The following is a 26,209-nucleotide window of genomic DNA, read 5'->3' as shown; positions in this document are numbered from 1 at the left end:
TCCTGCATGGAATGAGAACGACAAGGTACTCAAATCCTAGACTGTGTCCTAACCAGGTTGTTTCAGCTTCAGTCTCTGTTCCCTTAGCTGACCCTGTGGAAAACAGTAAGCATGGTCCCTGAAGATCCTGCTAACAGCTCCCTGCATCTTCTATCCTCTGTGCCTTTGCTCAAGCTCCTTTCTGCTGTTTAAATCCAACCCTTATTTCTAGGTCCCAGATCTCTCCTGATGCTCTCTTGAGAGCTTTCTCAGCATCACACAGATGTCATCTGGGTCTCCTTCTCTGCAGAGATGTAGTTAAACATGACCTGGTCTCTAGTTCCCCATCCTGGGATAGCATGAGGTTCTCCTCCTGACAGCCATGAGTTCCCATCACTTCTATCTTCTTGTTTCACTCTCCTGACTGTATCCCATAATGTGTGTCCATTCTTCCTCACTAGAGCCAGAACACACAACTCAGTCCAGTAAATGAATTTTGATTACGCATTTAACCATCTCTATAGGGACTACTGAAGATTAAACAGTTCTTAGAGAGGAATCGCATTGAGAAGCATGCAATTACCTCCTGGCTCCACGTCAAGCTTTCTCTCCCTCCCTCCCTCATTCTCTCCCTCATCTCTTCCATCTCTCCTTCCTCCTCTCTTCCTCTGTCCCACAATCAACACATTTTTTGCTCTGTCCTAAGTATTCATGACACTTCCACCCACAACTATTTGTCAAGAAACTTGAAAAAATAACATTCTTGAAAATGAAAACATGTACTCTGAACAAAATTCCTCTGAAAACCATTTTTACCAGTTGTGTTCCCTTCAGAATTAATATCCCTTCCAAACTCCCATGTTATATGTTTGTATGCCACGGCTCCTTATATAATAAAATCTATTTTGTATCTGAGCTTTTTATATATGTGTCTTATTCTTCAGTTATTTTGACGGTCCTGGGAAGTACAAACCATGCATATTCATTTTTGTATTCCTTTAAAGTAACTAGCACATTGTTTTGGCCCTATATGATCCTCAGAAATTTCTGAAATTATACTAGAAAATGTGTGAAATGGTGTATCATTCTTCCTAGTAACATCCAACTAGTTGAGTTTTCTTGAACTGGCATTCTTAGGAAGTAAGCTCAAATACCACCCACCATCAATGCCATATAATGAGAATCCAAGAAGACAGACTAGACATAGATGTGCTTTGGAGAAACTAGTCAAGTCTGCTATTAAACACAATAATAGAGTTTTTATATTTCAAATGATTCATCTTCCAGATGCAATCCAAACTTGATTATTTTTTGTACTTTAATATTCCCTCTACAAGCTTTTAAATTGGCCTTTTATTTCTTTACAATAAACACTATTATATTTTATGCCTAAAAACTCCAGTATCTGACATTTTTCTGGTTCCATTTCTGCTATATGTTATTTCTGTTCATTCCTACTTATGATGACTTTCTCCTTAAAATGTTTAGTGAATCATGACAGTAAGTTATTTTCTTGAATGGAATGAAAATGGTTTCCTCTGGAAGAGATTTACCTTTGCTTCTGTCTGGAGCTTGGAGGTAAAAGGGCCTACAACCCTGGTACCACTTAAAACTAAATTCTTAGGTTTTTGTCAGACCATGCAAGTAGTGTTGATTCAGTCTGCAAATACAATTGAGGGGTACTGTGGTTACAACTTTTCAGGAATTTTTATCTTTCTTTTTCTACAGAGCAACTAAGCAATTTCCTTTCAGTTCTCAAAGGAGGGATGAGAAGTGGATTGGGAACAAGGTTTATTTTTAGTTCATCCTTACACACCCCAAGCAGGATAATTAAAAAGGAAACCACACTTAGATAGTACAGAACAACTAAGCCTAAAAGAAGATCTTAAAAGCAGTCAGAGAGAAAAGACTAACAATAGTCAAGGGGGTGGGCTGTTAGGCTGAAAGCTACCATGGAAGCCAGATAAAAGTAACATATCTTCCATGAGCTAAAAGCAAACAATTGCCAACTTCAAATTCCATACCTGACAAAATATCCATCAGGGATGAAAGTGAACACTTTCAGACAAATAAAAACTTAAGAGAGTTTGCCACCAGCATAAGTAAATTCTAAAGGATATAGTTTAGGTAGAATAAAAGTGATTCCAGATGGCAGATTAGAGATTCAGGAAAAATAAAGAACAAAGAATGTAACAAATACATGAGTAAAATTAAATGAACATGAACCATATTAAATAAAAATATCTTTTGATAAAAATAAAATATACAACTAGAGTATGTAATTTAGGGATAGGGTAATGGACTTAATGTATTCTAAAGGCCTTGTTTTGTTAGAAAAGAAGATACAGACTGATTTGCCTTAGCAAATGAGATATGCAGGTACTGGGATGCCTGGATGGCTCAGTGGTTGAACATCTGCCTTTGGCTCAGGTTGTAATCGCAGGCCTTTGGGCGAGTCCCACATCGGGCTCCCCAGGGGGAGCCTGCTTCTCCTTCTGCCTATGTCTCCACCTCTGTGTATCTCTCATAAATAAATAAAACCTTTAAGAAAAAAAAAGATATGCAGGTACTAATTTCACAACTAATCACTAAAAAAACAGAAACAGTCCAATAAAAGAAAAACACGCAATGAAAATATGAACTCAAAAAAGTCAACGAAGAGGGGAACCTGGATGGTTCAGTCAGTTAAATGTCTGCCTTCAGCTCAGGTTCTGATGTCGGAGTCCTGGGACAGAGCTCCAGCTGCATCAGGCAACCTGCTCAGCTAAGCGCGAAGTCTGCTTCTCCCTCTCTTTCTGCTCCTCTCCCACTCTCTCCCCACCACCCCAAATAAACTCTTTTTTTCAAAAGTCAATAATGAAAATTATTTTTTTAAAGATTTTATTTATTTATTCATGAGATACACAGAGAGGCAGAGAAATCGGCAAAGGGAGAAGCAGACTCCTTGCAGGGAGCCTGATGTGGAACTCGATCCCAGGATACCAGGATCACGACCTGAACCAAAGGCAGGTGCATAACCACTGAACCACCCAGGTGCCCCTCAATAAAGAAAAGTAAAAACAAAATATCAGACTAATAGATTATATAAAGTCTACAAAATATGATAAATTCAAATATATCAGTAATTACAATAAGTATAAATGAACTATATGATCCAATTAAAAGAAATATACAGACCATATTATTAAAGCAAAAAGATTTAAACATTTTTTAAAAATTCCTTTGTTAAGTAGGCTCCATGCCCAGTGTGGGCCTTGAACTCATAACCTGGAGATCAAGAGTCAGATGCCTTACCAACTAAGTCAGGCACCCCAACAAAGACATTTTCTCACTCATTATATTATCAAAAGAAAGAAGAACTAAAATTGATCTATGATTACACTTTTTAGAGAAACCACACTCAACATTTTTTTATCCTTTTAGCTTTTGTCACATAGGCAAATACACATCTTTCTATAAAAATTGTAATTTTTACATATTTTGTAACATTTTTCTCTTAAAAGCATCATGAATATATTTTCATATAGTTAAAGCTTTCTCAAAAGTTTTACAATGAAACTAAGTAACATAATATATATAAAATAGATGCAGAAAGCCTGTACACTTATGGTCATGTGTATAATGTTTCATCATAGAGAGTTATATTAAGTAGTCTATCTACAGGACATTTTGGTTGTTTCCAATCTCTCGTGTGTGTGTGTGTGTGTGTGTGTGTGTGTGTGTGTGCGCGCGCGTATCCTATTTTTAGGGCTAAAGATTGACACATATACTTTTATAACTCTATTTTTGGGCTACATTTCCTAATATATACATCAGATGCCCATTGCAAAATCGCCCTCCAAAATGTTTACAAACATTTAATCTTCATCAAGAAATGTGTCTATTTCCCTTTGTCCAAAGGGAGTGATTATTTCCCTTACATTACTCACAATTAAAGAGGCAAATCCAGAAAATCTTCTAGAATGCTGGATTTATTTAATCCCTCTAGTGTGTCTAAACCTTTAACTGTCAAAAGTAATACACACAACAGAACTGTCAAAAAGCAGCAAAACTCCTTTCTCAAAAAAAAATTTTTAAGTGATCCCCAACTTCTTTCCTGCTTCATTTTCTCATATTGCCTCAAATTAAACATATTTGTTTAAAATCAAGAGGTGTTTACCTTTATTTCTTAGAGTCCTATCTAAAGCAAAGCCAAAAAGATAAATTTCAAAACCCATACTTCACATCTCATAGTTCCATGGACAAAACCCAAGTGGCATTAGCCCTTTGTCCTGATGGTTACCTTTCCCTTCTCTCTATTCATCAGCTTATTCTGTGAGATGACCTGTCAGGAGCACATTTTTAAGTTAGAACAGAACTTTAAGTCCTTGATTTACCATTTTCTAGTTGAGAAAGCTTGAATAACTTAACCTCTCCACCTCTGTTTGTTCCATACAATGTATGTCCCATACAACATACTGCTTATAAGCAGATTCTATAGTCAAAGATAGGTGTTCATAATCACAGGCCTACCCTCTATTAGTAGTGTGTCTTTGAACAAGATTAATTATTCTACAGCTTCTTCGTCTGTAAAAGGAGTTTATTAGGAGGTTTATTTGAAACCAAATTTCTTAATGCAGTATTTGGATCACAATCAAGGAGCCAGTAAATGCTATACAATTGGTCTTTATCACTGTGGATTTGGTATTTGCAAATTCTCTCACTAAATAAAAATTTTTGTAACCTCAAAATCAATACTCATGGCGCCTTCATAGTCATTCTCAGACATGTGCAGACCAGAGAAAAATTTGAGTCAAAGCACCTGTTCTCAGCTGAGGTCATGCTCAGACTTTTTGTTACAGCTCTTAGACTGTAGATAAGAGTCCTTTCCACAATCTATTTAGTACCATGTTTTTCACTTTATGCTTTTTGTTGGTGATTTCAATGTTCTACATTCCTCCCCAGCCCAGTGCTGAAGGGCTATTTAATGTTCCTAATAAGCACAAGGTTTTTATATACATTATGGAGAAAATGCATGTATTACTGAAAGCTATAAAATATTAATTAAAGAAATTAAAGCCTACACAAATGTTAAGATATTCCATGCTCATGCATTGGCAGAATATTATCAAAATGTCCATACTATCCAAAGCCATCTATTGATTCAATGACATCCCTGCTGATGTTTCAATGGCATTTTTCACAGAAATAGAACAACCCTAAAATTTACCGGAGACACCAAAGAGCCAAAGCAATGAAAAACAAAGCAGGAGGCATCACACTCCCTAATTTCAAACTATATTATAAAACTACAGCAATCAGAAGAGTATGGTATTGGCACATCAAGAGGCACCTGGGTGGCTCAGTTGGCTAAGTGTCTGAGTCTTGATTTCAGTTCAAGTAATGATCTTGGGGTCATGGGATCAAGCCCAATGTCTGGCTTCAGGCTCAGTGGAGAGTCTTCTTGAGATTCTCTCTCTCCCCCTCCCTCTGTCTCTATCCCTCCCCACCCCACACATGCACACTCTCTCTCAAATAAGTAAATCTCTTAAAAAAAAAAAGTGACATATTGATTAACAGAACAAAAGAGAAAGCATGAAGTAAACTCACTCATATATGGTCCATTTACAGCAAAGGAGGCAAAAATATACAATGTGGAGATGATAGTTTATTCAGTAGACTGTGTTGGGAAGACTACACAACTATCAACAAACAAATGAAACTGTACTCTATCAGACACTATACACAAAAAGTAACTCAAAAATGGATTAAAGGCTTGAATTTAAAACCTGAAACCATAAAACTGCTATAAGAAAACATATGCAATAAGCTCCTTGACATCAATTTTGGTGATGATTTTTTAGATCTGACACAAAAAGTGAAAATTATCAAGTAGGACTATATCCAATTAAAAAGCTTGTGCATGGCAAAGGAAAACATTAACAAAATTAACAGGCAACCTACTGAATGGGAGAAAATATCTGAAAGCTATTTATCTGATAAAGGGTCAATATTCAAAATAGATAAAAGAACTTAATGAACTCAACAGCAAAAAAACAATCTGATGAAAAAATGGGTGGAGGATCTGAATACCCATTTTTCAAAAAAAGGCATACAGATAACTGACTGATATATGAAAAAACAATCAATATCCCTAATCATCTGGGAAATGCAAATCAAAACCACAGTGAGATGCCACTTCGTACCTGTTAAAATGGCTATTATCAAAAAGACAAGAAATAATAAGCATTGGCAAGGATGTAAAGAAAAGAGAATCTTCCTACACTGTTGGTGGAAATGTAAATTGGTGCAGCCACTAAAGAAAACAGTACAGAAGCTCTTTTTTTAAAAGATTTTATTTATTTATTCATGAGAGACACACACAGAGAGGTAGAGACACAGGCAGATGGAGAAGCAGGCTCCCTGCAGGGAAGCCCAATGTGGGACTCAATTCCAGCACTCCAGGATCATGCCCTGAGTCAAAGGCAAACGCTCAACCACTGAGCCACCCAGGTGTCCCCAGAAGCTCTTTTAAAAAGTAAAAACAGTACCTTCATATGATCCAGCTAGTCCACTTCTGGGTATTTATACGAAGAAAACAAAAATACTAACTCAAAAAGATATATGCACTTTCATGTTCACTGCAGCATTATTGACAATAGTCAAGGAACCAACCTAAGTGTCCATCTATGGATGAATGGATAAAGAAAGTGTGGCATATAAATACAAAGAAATATTACTTGGCCATAAAAAAGAATGAAATCTTGCCTTCTGGAACAACATGGATGGACCTTAAAAGCATTATACGCTAAGTGAAATAAGTCAGAAACATAAAGGCAAATATCATATGATCTCACTTGTATGTAGAATCTAAAAGAAAGTTTTTTTTTATTTATTTTTTTTTAATATTTTATTTATTTATTCATAGAGACACAGAGAGAGAGAGATGCAGAGACACAGGCAGAGGGAGAAGCAGGCTCCATGCAGGGAGCCCAATGTGGGACTCGATCCCAGGTCCCCGGGATCATGCCCTGGACTAAAGATGGCACTAAACCCGCTGAGCCACCAGGGCTGCCCTAAAAGAAAGTTTTTAAATAATTTTTTAAAATCTCATAGATACAGCTTGTTGGTTGCCCAAGGCAGGGTAGGGAGTAGGCAAAATGGATCCAGGGGTCAAAAGACATAAACTCCTAGTAATAAAATAAATGAGTCATGGGAATGTAATGTAGAGTAGATGACAATGGTAATAATACAGTACTATGTATCTGAAAGCTTGCTGGAAAGCAACTTGTAAGTGGATGTACTACGACTACACATTTAAAAGGAGTCCATCCTTCATCTTGAGTCAAGACTTCACAGTTATGCCAAGAGAAGAGCTCTTATTCTACTCCCAAAGAAAAGAAGTATAAGGAGCACTTAGGTGGCTCAGTGGTTGAGTGTCTGCCTTTGGCTCAGGTCATGATCCCGGGGTCCTGGGATCAAGTTCCACATCGGGCTCCCAGCAGGGAGCCTGCTTCTCCCCCTGCCTGTGTCTCTCATGAATACATAAATAAAATCTAAAAAAAAAAAAAAAGAAAAAGAAAAGTAAGAGAAAAAGGGTAAGCTGGCAGTCCCGAAATACTAACACTATAAGATAGAGAAGAATGGCAAAATCTGTTGCCTTTGTCATACATATTCTTCAGATCAATGTGATGCTTGAGCTTTTATGGTTAGCCATTTCACTATGGCCAATGTCTAGCTTATTGCTTCAACAAATGAGAAAACAAGTCATTGTTTATGTGTTAATAAAATATGTGAACTTAAGAAAAAACCTGCTTTCACCCTTATCAGCACTTTCCTCTTCCTAAATGATAAAATCCAGACTGGTTTAAGTTAACTACACCATGGTTTCAGCCCACCCATCCCACAGCTCCCATATAGGAATGCTGATACACATACATGACCTCCTCATTGGGCCTCCAGGCATATGTTCTCCTGGCCTGCATTTAGTCATCACCTTCTCCACCTAGCACACACAATTACATTTCCTCTTCATGCTGCTTCAATTGTTCCTATCAAGGTCAAGTTTAAGCCCCCATTTCCTCCATAATACTTTTCCCGGGATGCCTGGGTGGCTCAGTGGTTGAATATCTGCCTTCAGCTCAAGGCATGATCCCAGTGTCCTGGGATCGAGTCCCACATTGGCCTCCCCAGAGGGAGCCGGCTTCTCCCTCTGCCTGTGTCTCTGCCTCTCTCTCTGTGCCTCTCATGAATAAAAAATAAATAAATAAAAGTCTTAAAAAAAAACCCTTTCCCAATTGTACCAATGCGCTGGCAGTAGCCAGACAGGGGAAGACTAAGGCAAAAACCAAGAGAGTATCTCTAGATCTATGAAAAGAGCAAGACAGCAAGAAAGGGAGTAGAAAATCTGCCCAATTTAAATTTTCTGGTATATCTATGTCTTGCTCCCCAACTTGGCTGTTCATTTTTTTCTTTTTTTCCCCATGGATGGCTCCCTTAATTTTGTGTCTTACAATTGTTAAGTTTTTTAGTAACTAGATGGAAATGAGACCGCCAAGGCAAGCGAGGGTCCAAGAACAGATTTTATTGCAGGCACCCTCGGGCGAGGTTCCACGACTCACGGGGGAAAGAGAGTGAGTCGAGGAAGTCGCGCCAAGACAAGGTGGTAGGGGGTTTACATAACGTTGTAAGGCAGAACGGTTTCCTATTGGTTGGCTCATATGCAAAGGAAGGATTGCAATCCAACCAGTCAAAGGTGACTTCCTCCTCTGGGGTTTGAAGGGCATTGGGTTCAGTTGGGGAAGTCCAAAGGAGAGGTGTAAGGGTCTGCTCAAGCTGTCAGCAGGTCATTGGTCCACTGGCGTCCCAAGTGGAGGTGGTGACAGGAACCTCAGCCATTTTGGCGTATCCGCCATCTTGAGGAGTTTCCCTTCCCTCCTGGCCCCAACAACAATTGCTTACTCTGGTTGTGAATATCTCCATTTGCTTTCTAAGTACTCAACCTCTGCCCTCACTCTCTCAATTTCTGCTCTGTGGTATGCCCACTTTCCCAGCCCAATATTAAGAGTTCACACAGAACCGGAGATTTGGACCACATGGTATCATCATATATTATGGAAAACCCCACAAGCTTAAGCCTTATCAAGTAGATTATACATTCTTTCAAGATAGCTCTTTATGTCCCCATAGTTTTTAGACAGTTTAATGATAATGATGACATTAATAGAATATAAAACATTTGACTTCTTGCTGTGTTGCTGAAACCATGCCAAGAGTTTTTTAAGCATTACCCATCTAATTCCCACAGCAAACCCTCACAATATTATTTAATCTTTGTTTTCTTTTTTTTAATGTTTTATTTATTTATTCAAGAGAGACACACACAGAGAGAGAGGCAGAGGCATAGGCAGAGGGAGAAGCAGGCTCCCTGCAGGGAGCCGGAGGCAGAACTCAATCTCAGGACCCTGGGTCACACCCTGAGCCAAAGGCAGATGCTCAACCACTGAGCCACCCAGGTGCCCCTTATCTTTGTTTTCTATATGAGATAAGAAAACTGAAGCCTAAGAGTAAACAATGCACAAAAGAGACATTTAAATCTAGTCATAAAGCCAGTTAAATCTAGCTAATAAACATTTGCAGTGAAATAAGAAAGAAATAATATCAATTTTTCTTTCAGGTTCTCAAAGAAAATATATACAACCTTGTAACTTTTTTAGCTCCTTCTTGATATTTTCATAAAATTATCAGAGTGCCTAAAGGAGAGGGATTCATCTACCACAAGAATTTCAGATTTTCTGAAAAAGTAAACTTTACAAAACTGTGCCAAACCTCAAAATACAAAAGAAAAAAAAAGAAAAGTCTCTAGTCACATAAGGATCTTTACAAATCGTATATATGTTTAAGATTCCATTACTATAATAAGAGTTTTTATTTTGCCATTGAAATGCAGAAAGCCTGTGCCACAAAGTAGTGCAGTATACAGTAGTAATAATAATTTTAAAGAGATGTTCTCCACATTCCTCAATGGGTATTAAAGAGAGTTGTTACAGACAGAATTGGGTCTTCCTCCCTTCCCCCCACCACCACAAATTCTTAACTTGAAGCCCCAAACTGCATTGTGACTATATTGGAGATAGGGCCCTTAGAGAGCAAACTGAGGTTAGATGATATCATAAGGGCAGAGCCCCAATCCAATAGGACTAGTGTCCTCATAAAAAGAGGAAAATGTATTGAGTGCACACAGGCATCCAGAGAGGAAAGGTCGTGTGGGACACAGCACACTAGACAGACTTCACCAGAAACCAACCCCACTGGCAACTTGATCTGGGAATTCCAGCCTCCAGAACAGAGAAAAGGTACATTTCTCTTGCTTGAGCCAAAGAAAGAGAAGCAGAAAAAATAAAAAGAGAGAGAGGGAAGGGAGGGAGGGGAGGAAGAAAAGTATGCAATGCTTATCAGGTTGCTTTTCTGGCAAAGATAAGCCAAAATAGCTATTTGATAAGGAAATGCTAGCTTTCAGGAATGCAAATGCCATTTGGTTTGTGACTCTAGAGAACTCCTTCCCCAGACACAACTGGACTACCTATCTACCTACAACACTTAGGTCTTTGGTAAAGGATGCTTTTCTTATGCTTGAACAATACAATTTCTTTTTGGTCCAGCATGAAGCTTGAGAAGAATCGAGGGGTTGGAGATACCCCTAAAGCTAACCAGCCCAGTGGAATCAGCAAGAAGTGACCATCATAGCCTCACAGTGACACTGGCTTGGCACTTGATGGTGATCATATAGTACTCATTACTGAAGCCAGAGGGGCTATTGTTCCCATATTTCACTTAAAATGAAGATTTCCTCCAGGTACTTCTAAAGACAATGCCAGTAAATCCTGGAACATATCACTTCCAAGCTTTTATAATAGAAAGACCAACAAAAAAGTTTCAGAATCAAAGGTGAAAAGCAATTCCAGCATACACACAGCCCTGGCCCACCACATTGGACCAGGGTACTCCCAGAATATAAGAGGCATGTCCTCAGTATTCAGGTGAATGCTGGGAACAATGAATCCTGTGTGACCCAGGATATAACCATAATTCTCTTCACACTCAGAAGGATGAGGGAAAAATTAGTAAAACCTGAAGAATTTCTTATCAAGAAAAAAACTCAAGATTTTGTCCTCTATGTTCTAAGTCAAAACTCACCAAGTCAGTTTACTCATAGGTAAATTCAAAATCCAATTTCAGATTTGGCAAGAGCAATGTAAAGTGGACCGGTGAGCTCTTATGGGTAAGTGAGTTGTACTCTGCTCTCTCCCCTCCTGAACAAACCTGTAGTGGTGGTGGTAAGTCAATCAAATGGGCCTCAGCAAAACAAATCAACATTTCAATCTCCTCCCCAATGTGTGGAACCACCAATTTGATCACTCGGTAGTTAATTAGATTTGGTCATAAAATTACACAAAGCAGCCCAATGATTATGTCACCATTTGCCATTAATATAGCCTTCATTTCTCTACTACAAACTAATGACACTATCTACTTCTTCAGGATAGCAATAAGCTAGTTAGTAATGGTGTGTGTAACAAGCATTTCTTATCTGCATTAAGTCTCAAAAAATTATATAAATTGTAGGTTTGGAATCAGTGTATTAAACTCCCACCAGATCTAGACACAGAGCCTGGCTACATGTTACTTCAAATTTCAATTTATTTGTTTCAAAAAACTTCTGCAGTTAGTGTGTTGTGAATAGAGTGACCATGTCTTTCCAGTTTTCCTGAGAGTGCCTTGCTTTTAGCATCACAAGTCATGCCTGTTTGATCTCCAGTTAGGGGACCAAGCTGACCCAGTTTGTCTGAGACTGTATCAGTTTTAAAACTCCAACTCCCAGACATCCTCTCAGTCCTAAGAAAACCAGGATGGCTGATTAACCTAATTGCAAAACACACACACAAAAAATAAATAAATATATATTATAGTCCTTCATTTTATGTGTTGAATAATCTGTGCTTTCCTGGTACTTATAAGCATATATTACCAACAATAGTCCTAGGCAAACACAGAACACACAACAAACCCTTATAGTCTTGTGTGTGTGTGTGTGTGTGTGTGTGTGTGTATAATCCTCACAATAAGCTTGTAAAGAAGATAAGCAATGTAATTTTCCTGTTTTGCAGATGAGACAACTAAAGGTAGAGAAGTAACTTTTTGAAAGTCAACTTATTAATTAGAAAATAAGCTACAGCAAGTAATACAGTGACTCAAAGATAAGACAGATCCATTTTCTCCCAGTTAACAGGACAGAGACAGCAGGTGAGCGAGGAAACGTGAAAGGCTCTGCATCACGTGATCATTCAGGGACCCAGGTTTCTACTATGTTGCAGTCCCCATCCTGGTGGCAGCAGCTGGTTCCACACTGCCAGCCCATAAGAATACCTGTATGCACAGGTAAGGGGTGAAGGGCTGGTGACTGACTTTAAGGAGATAATGCTAGGATTTCACATGTCATCTTCACTCACATTCTAAAAGGTGAGAACTTCGTATTTGGACGATCTGGGAAATACAGTCCCATGGTGAAGAAAAATGTGCCTCATTCTTCTATGTATGAAAGAAAGAAGAGGAAATGAAGACTTGTGGACAATTAATTATCTCCCGTGATCAAATAGCTGGTGTTTGTGATTGCTGGGATTGAGACCCAATTCTGTCCTACTCTAAAGATCACCACATTTCTTACCCCATGCCCTGCTACTCCTACAACTCTTTTTTGTTGTTGTTTTGCCAGGAAATATGTCATCCAAGAAATGTGCTTCTCAGAGCTTATCTTAAAGAAAACAAGACATTCTAAGCACCTTGAGGCCACCTTTCCTCCCAAATTACCCTGAATAAGGCTTAAACAAACCACATCTTTTCACTTAAAATCTGACAGAGCTCTGAGTCTTGAGTGTGATGTGAAACCCAAGGCCTGTCAACTTTAAAGTGTGGTGTTTACACAAAGATGTGAGCAACAGAACACAGAGGTTGTGCTGAAAAAAAGGCAAAATATGGTGGACAGTTTCTCTAGCCAAGTCACTCGAGATAGGCATGGCAGTGGGTACGCCCATGAAACAAAGCCTTCCAGAACCATCAAAAAGAGAACAGCTTAGGACTCAGCTCTTGCTGGGTATGTTACCCAGAAAGAATATTCCTGATTTGAAAGTGTGTTAGGTTACTTTTTTAGTTCTTTCAATTGCTTTTGAAGGTAACATGAGCCTGAAGATGGAAGTTCACTTTGAGTTTATCCTAGCTTCTGTTGCTCAAACCTAATTACACAAGATGAAGCTGTCTGTTGTCACTGTTATTCTCACTCCACTTGGTTTTCTCATTATTCAGAGCAGCTTCCAGCTCCTCCCCTGCACGCTGGACTCATTACTGAACCCCTTAGACTACAGCCTCTAACACCCCAGCTTTGCAAGGTTGCTGTAAACAAGCAAGGACTCAGTAAGGATGGGCCAGCAAAATGATCATTCCTTTAAAAAGGACAAAGAAAATCATAGGTTTGTTCCTGGGAAAGGTATCAGGAAAGAGCATCACTAGCTGAATTTTTTCCATTTAAAAATAACATTGGTTTCCAGAGCCCAATGGAATAAATGTATATTCTTTAGAGTATACACACACACATGCACAACCAGATAACTATCAATTCATCCTAAATACTCCAGAAACTGACCCAAAGACTGACAGAACAAACTCCAAAACTAAAGAGAAAGAAGAGGCCACATCAAAGAAGGCAGGAAGTGCAGAGACATAGTTTAGGAGAGAAAGGAATCATGGCTGCTGTGGAGGGAGGGGAGTCATGGTCATGGAGAAGGGTGAGAGATACAGAGAAAGGAGCACACAAGGAGAACATTTCCCCAAAGCCAGTGGCTTGAATTAGGAGAGAGTTGTAAATTCTTGAGTTGTTGCAACCAGCAGGACTCAAAGCCTGCCCTTTCAAAGGTCAGGGGGCTGGCTGGGAGAGAACCCAGAGGGCATTATGCTGCTCCTGAAGAGAAAGCAGGCCAAAGAAAAACCAAAGGCAAACAGCATGGAAACAGCCATCTGAGGAGTACCTGGACACACAGGGAGGCCATTATTCATTCTTCCCTGATCATGTCCCTGAGAGGCAACGTTCATGCAGACACCTCTCCAGGAACAAAGGAGCTGGCCAGTGCCATTTCCCTCCTCCACCCCTCAGCATAAACACAGAGCCAATGAAGAAAGCAGCACAGTGCTAACACTGACTGCCTAACTCTCTTACACCAAGCCCCACCCCACTGCACTCCAGTAGAACTGCCCTTCTCAATCACATTTACCTCAATCAGCCCAATGGGCTCCTACCCCAGAAGCAGACTCCTGCTAATACCATGTCTCCCAACTAGACAGTTCTACAGGGCCTTAGTTCTGGTGCAGATGGCTTCAGATCTCATTTCACAAGCAGATGAGAGTAAATCTATTCAAATTCATCACATTCAAGCCAGGGACTAAATGCTGCCCACAGCAAACAAGGAGAGCCTCTGCAGACAACTGGCCTGAAGGACAGAGTACCCAGAATACAATAGCAGAGGACATGCAGCACACACAGACACACTCCCTGAAGCACCAGATCCTGGGCAGTATATGACATCTTCTTCCTAAGACCATAACTGGCCTACCTACCACAGATAAGAAGGTGGAGACTTAGACAAAACGTGAAGACAAAAATTTATCCCAAATGAAGGAACAAGATAAGGCCATGCCCAGAGATCTAAGCAAAAGACATACAAGTAACATAGCTGATGCAGAATTTAAAGCAATAGTCATAAGGATACTCATTGGGCTTGAGAAAAGACATTGGTAAGACCCTTACCACAGAGGTAAGAGTTTAAAAAAAATCAATCATAAATGAAGAGTGCAATAAATAATAATAGAAACATGCTTCATGCAATTAACAGCAGGCTAGAAGCAGCAAAGAAATGAATGACCTAGAAGACAAAATAATGGAAAGCAATGAAGTTGAACAAGAGAGAGAAAGAATTATGCAAAATGAAAACAGACTTAGGGAACTCCGTAACTCCATCAAACATAATTAACATTCTTATTATAGGAGTCTCAGAAGTAGAAGAGAGAGAAAAGGGGGCAGAAAATTTATCTGAAGAAAGAAAAGCTGTAAACTCTGCTAATATGGGAAAGGAAATTGACATCCAGATCCGAGAGGCACAGAGAACTCCCATCAAAATCAACAAATGCAGGCCAACACAGCAAGACATATCATAATGGAATTTGCAAAACATAATGATAAAGACAAAACTTTAAAAGCTGCAAAATCAAAGATGTCCTTAACTTACAAGAAAAAAATCATAATGCTAGCTGGAGATTTTTCAACAGAAACTTGAGAAGCCAGAAGAGAGTGGCATGACATATTCAAAATGCTAAATGGAAAAAAATCTGCAACCAAGAATACACTATCCAGCAAAACTATCATTCAGAATTAAAGGAAAAATGAAGACTCTCTCACACAAAAGCTAAAGGAGTTCATGACCACTAAATCAGCCCTATAAGAAATATTAAAGAGGACTCTCGAAGTATAAAGGAGAGACCAAAAGAGTATAAAGGCAGAAAACACAAAAGCAGTAAAAATGAATACTTGTGTACAAATCAGTCAAGGAACTCACCCCCAAAAAAGGATATAAAATGTAACAACATATACCTAAAATGCATGATGAAGAGGAGAAAAGAATGGGTTTAAACTTGAATGACCTAACTTACTATAGATTGCTATATACAGAAGAGATTGTATACAAACCTAATGGTAACTATATATCAAAAAAACATTAACAAACATGCAAAGAATATAGAGAAATAAATCCAAACATATTACTAAAGAAAAACAGCAAAACACAAGAGAAAGACAACAAAGGATCAGAGAAAATCTGCAGGAACAACTACAAGTAATAAAATGGCAATAAATACATATCTTTCAATAATCACTTTGAATGTAAAGGGACTAAACATTCCAATCAAAGGACCTAGGTGTCAGAATGGATAAAGCAAGATCCATCTATATGCTGCCTACAAGAGATTCATTTTAGACCTCAAAACATTTGCAGATTGAAAGTGAAGGGATGGAGAAACATTTATCATGGAAATAGACGTCAGAAGAAAGCCAGAGTAGCAATACTTAAGTCAGACAAACTAGACTTTAAAATAAAGACTGAGGGTGCCTGGATGGCTCACTCAGTGGAGCAGACTCTTGGTAACAGGGTTGTCAGTTCAGACATAGCATGAGTAAATACACTACTTAAAAAAAAAAAAAAGATAAAATCTTTATAATAAATAAATAAAACACTTTAACAAATGACAAAGAAGGGCACTATATAATTATAAAAGGAATAATCCAACAGGAAGACTTAACAATTGTAAATATTTATGTACTCGACATGGGAGCACCTAAATATATAAAACAATGACAAACACAAAGTAATTGATGATAATATAATAGGATACTTTAATACCTCATTCACATTAACAGATAGATCATCTAAGTAGAAAATAAACAAGAAAACAATGGCTTTGAGTGACACACTGGACCAGATGGACTTAACATTCCATCTTAAAACAGCAGAATACAAATTTTTTTCAAGTGCAGATGGAACATTCTCCAGAATAGGCCATATTTTAGGTCACAAAACAGGCCTCAACAAATACAAAAAGAATGAAGTCATGCCATGCACCTTTCCTAACCACAGTGCCATGAAACTAGAAGTCAACCACAAGAAGAAATCTGAAAAGACCACAAGTACATTAAGGTAAACAATATGCTACTAAATAATGAATGGGTAAACCAGAAAATCAACGAACAAATAAAAAATACATGGAAACAAAATAAGAACACAATGGTCCAAAACCTTTGGGGTGCAGCAAAAGTGGTCGTAAGCACATATTTATTAGCATGTATATCAATACAAACCTACCTTAAGGAAGAAAATCTCAAATTAACCTAATCTTACACCAAAAGAAGCTAGATAAAGAACAACAAAGAAAGTCTAAAGCCAACAGAAGAAAGGAAATAATAAAGACAATAAAGAACAGAAATAAATGATATAGAAACCAAAAAAATATATACCAATAGAACATATCAATGAAACCAGGAGCTGATTCTTTGAAAAAATAATATTGATAAACCCCTAGCCAGACTTATCAAAAAGAAAAGAGAAAGGAACTAAATAAATCACAAATGAGAAAGGAGAAATAACACCACAGAAATATAATTTTAAGAGAATATTATGAAAAACTATGTTGATGAATTTGACAACCTAGAAGAAATGGATAATGTCCTAGAAACATGTAAATTACCAAAGCTAAAACAAGAAGAAATAGAAAACTCCAACAGATTTTTAACCAAAGAAATTGAATCATTAATCAAAAAACTCCCAGCAAACAAAAGTCCAGGATTGGAATGTTTCACAGACAAATTCCACCCAACATTTAAAGAAGAGGTAAAAGCTAAGAAGAATAGCTTTTTCTTAAACTATTCCAAAAAAAAAAGAGAAAAGGAAGGAAAACTTTCCAATTCATTCTATGAGGCCAACATCACGCTAACACCAAAACCAGATAAAGACCCACTAAAAAAATAAATATAGGCCGATATCTCTAAAGAGCATAGATGAAAAATTTTCAGCAAAATACCAGTAAACCAACTCCAACAATACATTAAAAAAAAATCATTCCCCAGGATCAAGCACAATTTATTCATGGGTTGCAAGGCTGGTTCAATATTCACAAATCAATCAACGTGATACATTATATTAATAAAAGAAAGAATAAGAACTATATTATTTCAATAGTTGCATAAAAGGCATTTGACAAAATACAACATCCATTCATGATAAAAACCCTTAACAAAGTAGGTTTAGAAGGAATATTCCTCAACATAATAAAGGCCATATATGAAAAACCCACAGCTAATCTCATCCTCAATGAGGAAAAATTGAGAGCTTTTCCTCTACAGTCAGGAACAAGACAGGGATTTCACTCTCACCATTGTTATTTAACATTGTACTAGAAGTCCTAGTCACAGCAATCAGACAACAAAAAGAAATAAAAGGCATCCAAATCAGAAAGGAAGAAGTAAAACTTCCACTATTTGCAGATAACAAGATACTATACATAGAAAATCCAAAAGACTCCACCAAAACAACTGCTAGAACAGATAAAAAATTCGGTTAAGATGCAGGATACAGAAATATGTTGCATTTCTATATACCAATAATGAAGAAATAGAGAAATGAAGGAAATAACTCCATTTACAACTGCACCAAAAACAGTAAGATACCTAGGAATAAACTTATCCAAAGAAGTGAAAGACCTGTACTCTGAAAACCATAAAATACTGATGAAAGAAACTGAAGATGACACAAAGAAAGACATTCCATCCTCATGGAATGGAAGAACCAGTATTGTTAAAATGTCTATACCACCAAAGCAGACTACATATTTAATGCAATCTCTGTGGAAATACCAGTAACATTTTTCACAGAGTAGAACAAACAATTCTAAAATGTGTAGGGAACCACAGAAACCCTGAAAGGCCAAAGCAGTCTTGAAAAATAAAAATAAAGCTGGAGACGTCACAGTTCTGGACTTCAAGTTATATGACAAAGCTATAGTAATCAAAACAGTATGGTACTGGCACAAAAACAGACACAGAAATCAATGGAACAGACATTGTTTCCTTGATGTAGGAGAGGCTGCTTTGTTTTTAAGAAGATGGGGGAAAACAAGAAGTGGGGACAAGATGTACTAGACTAACCCCTTGAGAATAAATGCACGTTCTCCTAAAGAACAAAATCCCTGGGGATCCCTGAGTGGCTCAGCGGTTTGGCACCTGCCTTTGGCCCAGGGCACGATCCTGGAGTCCCAGAATTGAGTCCCACATCAGGCTCCCAGCATGGAGCCTGCTTCTCCCTCTGTCTGTGTTTCTGCCTCTCTCTGTCTCTCTCTCTCTGTCTCTCTCTCTCTCTCTCCACGTCTATCATGAATAAATAAAATAAATAAATCTTTAAAAAAAGAACAAAATCCCTCTATCTGAGAGAGCCAGGCATCCCTTGGTAACTTAAAAACCATATTCAATCCTGCAAACCTCACGACTCCAGATTTCGGAGATATGACCAGAAAAATACGTACTCAAGGATATATTGTCCTTGAAAGATTTCCATACCAGACACAAACTTATACTCATTCTGGTTGTGGTAAAAGAATTTGGAAGATGCCAGGAATTTGTGCATTCAAATTTTTGTTTGATTTCAAAGGTCTGGGGTTTGCAGCCTTTTCAAGTGTCTTCTGTTTAACTATGATGTGGTTATTTATGATTTATTGGAGTATTTTTTCTTTTTTTAAGATTTTATTTACTAATTTATGAGAGACAGAGAGAGTGAGAGAGAGAAACACAGGCAGAGGAAGAAGCAGGCTCCCCACAAGGACCCCGGGATCACACCCTGAGCTGAAGGCAAACACTCAACCACTGACCTACCCAGACATCCCTATTGGAGTAATTTTGAAGAAATGACCTTTGGTAAGTATGGTGAAGTGAGAGAGAAGAAAAACATAGTCTGTTCAATATTGTAAGGCTATGAATTATGTCCTGGGGTGGGTGCTCCCTCCAAGAACTGCATTTCCCCCAAGTGTTTAAAAGTAAAACCATGGCACAAGGAGTTACTTGATAAGACGACAGTCAACAAGAGTGTTAGGCCCTGGTTCTTTTGGGCTGAGTCTCAGTGCCCTAGGATTCATCTCCTTTTTCTGCCCTAATTCTCCCAACACACATTATCTGACACGTTAGCAGACAGGGTACCTGATGCTTCCAGGGAAATAAGAGCTCACAGGTACTGCTGCAGAACAGATTTGTAACATATAAAATAAGCAACTCTCTGAGGAAAGGCAGGAGAAAAGAATAAAGAGAATGATAATATACAAGAGCATTTTAGAAACTAAAAATAGAATTACCATATGATCCACTAATTCCATTACTGGGTATTTACCCAAAGAAAACAAAAGCACTAATTTGAAAAGATACATGCACCCTTACATTTACTGCAGCATTATTTACAAAAGCCTACTTATGGAAGCAGCCCAAGGGTCAATCCACTAATGAATGCATAAAGGAGATGTGGTCTATATATACAATGGAATATTACTCAATCATTTAAAAAAAGAATGAGATCTTCCATTTGTGACAACATGGATGGACCTAGAGGGTATTTTGTTAAGGGAAATGAGTCAGACAGAGAAAGACAAATACCATATGATTTCACTCATATGTAGAATTTATCAAACAAAACAAATGAGCAAAGGAAAAAAAGACACAACCAAGAAACAGACTTGAAACTACAGAGAACAAAGAGTGGGTGGTGGTTGGGGAGTTGGGCAAAATACATGATGGAGATTAAAGTGTATATTTATCAAGATGAGCACTGAGTAATGAATGTATGGAATTGCTGCATCATGATACTGTACACCTGAAACTAATATAACATTGTTAATTATACTAGATTCTTTTAAACATATAGCAAAGAAAGTATTTTAGAGATAAAGGAGAAAAAATACTGCTTTTATATGAATTATGGGACTTTTAGGAAGAAAGACAAAAAATAAAAAGGAGAAAATAGAGATAAATTTCCTACAAATAAAGTTAAAAGACCTGAAATTTAAAAGGTCCATAGAATGCCAAAAAGAAGATACAAGTAAAAGTACTCCTCTATCTAGCGGTGAAATTTAAGATTATCTAAGACAAACTTCTAAAAGCTTAGAGAAGGAAGCAGATCATCTCTAAAGAAATTAGAATCATATGGTATTTACACCTCTCAACCCTAACGCTAAACACAAGAAATCAGTGGAGTGATATTTTTGAAGAATTAAATAAAGATATATTCAGGGGCACCTAGGTGGCTCAGTCTGTGAAGCATCTGCCTTTGTCTCAGGTCATGATCTCAGGGGCCTGGGATCAAGCCCTACATCAGGCTCCTTACTCAGTAAGGAGTTTGCTTCTCCCTCTCTCTCTGCCCCCTCCCCACAGCTCACACTCCATCTCTCTCTCTCAAATAAATAAATAAAATATTTTTTTAAAATAAAGACATATTTAAAACCAGACTTTCCTAGACAAACTGTCATTCCAATGTGAGAGCATGATAAAATATTCTGGGGCACATAAGTCTCAAAAGGTTTGCTATACAAAACCCCACATGTTAAGGAAATACATTCAAAAGTTCAAGGGATATAGGAAGTAATGGGGTATCACTTCTCTTGATAAGGTATCCCATTGTCCAAATAACTGTAAAGACTAAAGAAGAGAAAGTATACTTGCAATGAACTAGAAGTAGGATTCTTAACAATATAAAGATGACAGAGCCAGCGGGGAAGACAAAGTATAGAAGTAAAGGTAAATGTATTGTTCTTGTTAAGGGGACTATATATATTGATGCCTTTAAGGAGTTGATAAAGGTAAATAAGTATGAAGCATATGATGAAGGCAACTACCAAAAAGACCAAAAATAGGATATATAACTTTTCAACAAAGACAGAAACAAAAATTCCACCTATTCAATGGAATACCGTTTTGGGGGGAGAGGGGGAAACAAAGAATGGAAAATCCAAACCCATTGCTCTTTACAGTTTACCAATAAGTCATGTAATACTCCAAGGCAATGCATACATTCTCTTCAGTTAATTTCTAGTAGCTTTTGTGCTTCATACTTAAGACTTCAATCCACCTAAATGTAGTACTTGTGTATGAAGTGTGGCAAGCACCAAGCATTTTTTTTAACATGGAAAAAAAAAAAAAAGCATCAGTAATTGCAAAGGTCACCTGATCCGCCTTGCTCTCCAGTGTTACCTTCACTGTAAATCAAATGACTACATATAAGAATATTACCTGGATGTTCTATTCTGGCCCAGTGGTCTATGTCTATCCTTGCACCAGTATCATACTGCCTTAATACCGCAGTTATATGGGCAGCCCAGGTGGCTCAGCGGTTTAGCACTGCCTTCAGTCCAGATCCTGGGGACCCAGGATCAAGTCCCACCTCAGGCTCGCTGCATGGAGCCTGTTTCTCCCTCTGCCGATGTCTCTGCCTCTCTCTGTGTCTCTCATGAATATATAAATAAAATCTCAAAAAAAAAAAAAAAGATACTGCAGTTATATAATAAACTTGATACCTAATAGAGTTAATCCTCCTAACTGTATTCTTGAAGAATGTCTTGGCTATTCGTGGGCCTTGGCCTTTCTTTTTTTCTTTTTTTTTTTTTAATTAGCTTGTCAAGGAGCACCTGGATCACTTAGTTAAGAAGAACATGCAACCTTGATCTTGGGGTCATGAGTTTGAGCTCCACACTTGGTGTAGAGATTGCTAAAAAAAAATACTTTAAAAAGAACTTATAGTGAAAACGCTCTCTCCAGTTTCCTTTTTTTTTTAATATTTTATTTATTTATTCATGAGAGAGAGAGAGGCAGAGCCACAGGCAGTGGGAGAAGCAGGCTCCATGCAGGGAGCCCGACGTGGGACTCGATACCAGGACTCCAGGATCACACCCTGGGCCAAAGGCAGGCGCTAAACCACTGAGCCACCCAGGGATCCCTAAAAAGAACTTATAAAATAAAATTAACTTGTCAATTTCTAACACACATGCACACAAGCATAACACATTTATAAGGATTCTATCTTTACATTATTGAGACTTCCAATATACATGAATGTGATATATTTCTCCATTATTTAAAACTTCTCTAATTTCTATTAATATTTTTAGTTTTCTGGGAAATGTCTCATAAGTTTTGGTTAGATATACATCTAGATAGTTTGTTTTGAAAATTAAATATTTCATTTTCTAATTAATTATTATCAAAACATCCAATATGCAATTAATTGTTTTGTATTCACCTTGTGTTTGGCACATACATGTATTCATCTAAATAATCTATATGGTACTTTGGATTTTCTATGAACACTACTTATAGGCTTATAGGCTACTTTATAGGCTTTGTCTTTTGTTTTTTGTTTGGCTTTATTGTACTGGCTGGCTAGGCTCTCCAAAATGCAAATATTGAATATAAAATGGTAGGAGTGCATATACTTGTCTTTCTCATTTCAAAAAAGAGAAAGCACTTTTAATATCTTACTACTGAATATAATGCTTGCTGGATGTTATTTGTGGGTACTTGATCAGATTAAGGTGGTTTCCTTTTGCAAGGGGGGAGGGGGGCTCAGAGAGAGTGAGAAGCAGAGAAAGAATCTTAAGCAGGCTCCACACCCAGCACAGAGCCCAACATGGGGCTCCATCTCACCACCCTGAGATCATCATCTGAGCCAAAAATCAAGAGTCAGACACTTAACTGACTGAGCTACCCAGGCACCCCAAGTAAGTTTCCTATTTCCATCTTATAATGTTTTAGTATCTAAAAGGATATTAATTTGTATTAAATGTGCTTTTCATATCAAGGGAGATAACCCTAGGACTTTCCTCCTTTGTCCTTTCATACAATGATTCACAATTGGTTGATTTTTGAATGTTGAATCAGCCTTACATTTCCAGCTCCAAAAAAAACTTGAACTTGACATAGTATCCCTTTTATGTATTGCTAGATTTGGTTTCCCAATATTTATTTTGGATTTTTTTAAATCTGTATTCATGACTGAAACTGGACTGTCATTCCACTTTTCTACGTGGCCATGGTATCAAGATTGGATAGTCTTAAAAAAATGAGTTCAGCTGATTACAGGGAAAATGCTTCATGTCCCATGGAGGAACCAACAGCCACATAACTGAGGCTGCTTGATAGTGTGAGCCTGAGGAACACCCAGCTGTGCACCAAACTGACTGAATGTTGAGCCAGCTGGTGGCAGCAAGCAGCTGGCCACATAGGTAAGTGTGGGCTACGGCTATGGGGAGGGGAGCTGGCCAGGGAAGCTGGCTGGGGCATGGACTGCTGAGCACCCACTGTGACATTCTTCTCCCCTTTTCTGTATAGAAAGTGCCATACCCTCTTCAGAATAACAGCTTTTACTCTTTCAGGGCTTCTTTTGTCATAGAAACCAGCACAGTTGCAATTCTTCATGTGCCAGTCCTGAGCTGAGTAAGAAACTTCCAGCAGAGACTATAAAAATGACAAACTCTGAAACCTTCTGAGGTCATCTGCCAAATTGTCACTAGATCTCCTGCTTTATCCTCAGCAAGGCTCATTTAGCAAACCACACCATACTGATAGCCAAGTCCTACCATGTTGGTCAACACCAAGCCCACCTCTCTAACTGGATGAATGTGGGCTCTGGCCCAGCAGACAACAGTCCCTCTGCCTAGTTAACATGTGCAGCAGAAATCGATTGTGAAAACTGCATAATCCCTCCTGGTTGGAAATATGAACCCACTTTTGAGAGCCGTCAACAATAGAAGAGATGAAAGTTTCTCTAAGAACTAGCTCACATGTTCAAAGACAATGGTTGGGATTGAAAATTTTCCATTCTCCTTTGAATACCATTCTTGTAAAAGAGACTGTAAACACGATGCAAACAAAGGAGTGCTCTGCTTGCCAGTGTTTCCTAAACTTTAACCTCACAAGCTAGCAGCAAAGCTATGACCCTCTCTATGATTTCTCTGGTTCCTCTTGACTAAGGTGTCCCCACTTATGTATCTCCTCATTTGTGAAGTTATTTATGAAATCCCTAATGACCTTTTTTCAAAACACTAATGTTTTGGAAAAATAATGATGCAACTGATGCTTCATCTAAACATGTTTACTCAAGTTGAGCACCAAAATGAGAATTCCTAAGGCATATATGGAGTCTCTTCAAAAATGTCTACCACTGCCCTTTATCAGGGTGAAGGCAATGGAATGTTGGTAGTTCATATTATTGTAAATTAAGTGGGTATTCATTTTGTAGGTGAACTGCTTAAGTTACAGTGCTCATTTAAGTATCTTCCAGAAGCTATGACTAAATTAATAGATCAAAGGTGTTTTTTGCTAAAGAGAGAGAGAGAGAGAGAGAGAGAGAACCTCACTATTTTATAAAGGTTATTAATGGAGGAATGTGTCTAATGGAGGAATGTGTCTTTTTAAGCAATGAAGTATCTAAAAAATGAATAGTTGTCATAAATGCCCACATGGAGATGTAAAGATGCATTCATTATTAAAGACACATTTATTGGGGCGCCTGGGTGGCTCAGTGGTTCAGCATCTGCCTGTGGCTCAGGGCGTGATCCCAGGATCAAGTCCAGCAACAGGCTCCTCAGAGGGAATCTGCTTCTCCTCTATGCCTATGTCTCTGCCTCCCTCTCTCTGTCTCTCATGAATAAATAAAATCTTTAAAACAAATTTTAAAAAGATACATTTGTCTTTCATTTGGTTACTGAAACTGGAAATCGTATCTTAACGGTGCAAGTAACTTTATGGCTATTTCAAAGAAGTTCCAAGACAACCATCAGTTTACTTGAAAAATACTTTTTTTTGCAAATCAAAGGGGCTAGAACCAAAAAGAAAATTAAAACTGGATGGGTGCCCAGGTGGCTGCTCAGTTGGTTGAACATCTGCCTTTGGCTCAGATCATGGTCCTGGGGTCCTGGGATAGAGCCTTGCATGGCTTCTCCCTCTCCATCTGCACCACCCCCACTCCCTGCCCTACCTCATTTTCTCTCTCTCAAATAAATGAGTAAAATCTTTAAAAAAAAAAAAAAAAAACTTGAAATGACCTAGGCTTTATTGAATATTTTCAGAAGGTTAAAATTACAAGATAGTTTTAAAATTTTTAAGTGAATCAATATTTTATTTGCTGGATTTTTTTTTTTAAAGCTGAAGGTATAAATTTTCTCTTTTTCTACTTATTAGAAGAGACTATATAAAACTGGTATTGTTTCTTAAGGAATTGGTAAAATTCATCAGAGAAGCCATCAAAGTCTAGAGTTTTGAGTGAGGGGTTTTAATTACCAAAATAATTCTTTTTCTTAATTCTTATAGAATTCTTCAGATTTTCTTCTTAAGTTAGTTGCATTTTTTCTATGGCTTTTCCTTTTCATCTGAATTTGGCACTTCTGTATTTAATGGTTTGTACATTTCATCTAAATTTTCTAATGTTTTGCCATTAAGTTGTTCATACCATGCCAATTTCATTTCATTATAATTTTATTTCATGTCTGTACGATGTATACTGAAGTCTTATTTTTCACCTCTCCCTTTTTGTTGCTCAATTTTCACAGTGTGTTTATTCAGTACCAATTACTC

This window comes from Canis aureus, chromosome 1 (genome assembly GCF_053574225.1).
Source record: "Canis aureus isolate CA01 chromosome 1, VMU_Caureus_v.1.0, whole genome shotgun sequence".
Classification (NCBI taxonomy): domain Eukaryota; kingdom Metazoa; phylum Chordata; class Mammalia; order Carnivora; family Canidae; genus Canis; species Canis aureus.
Note: the sequence above shows the minus strand (reverse complement) of the source record.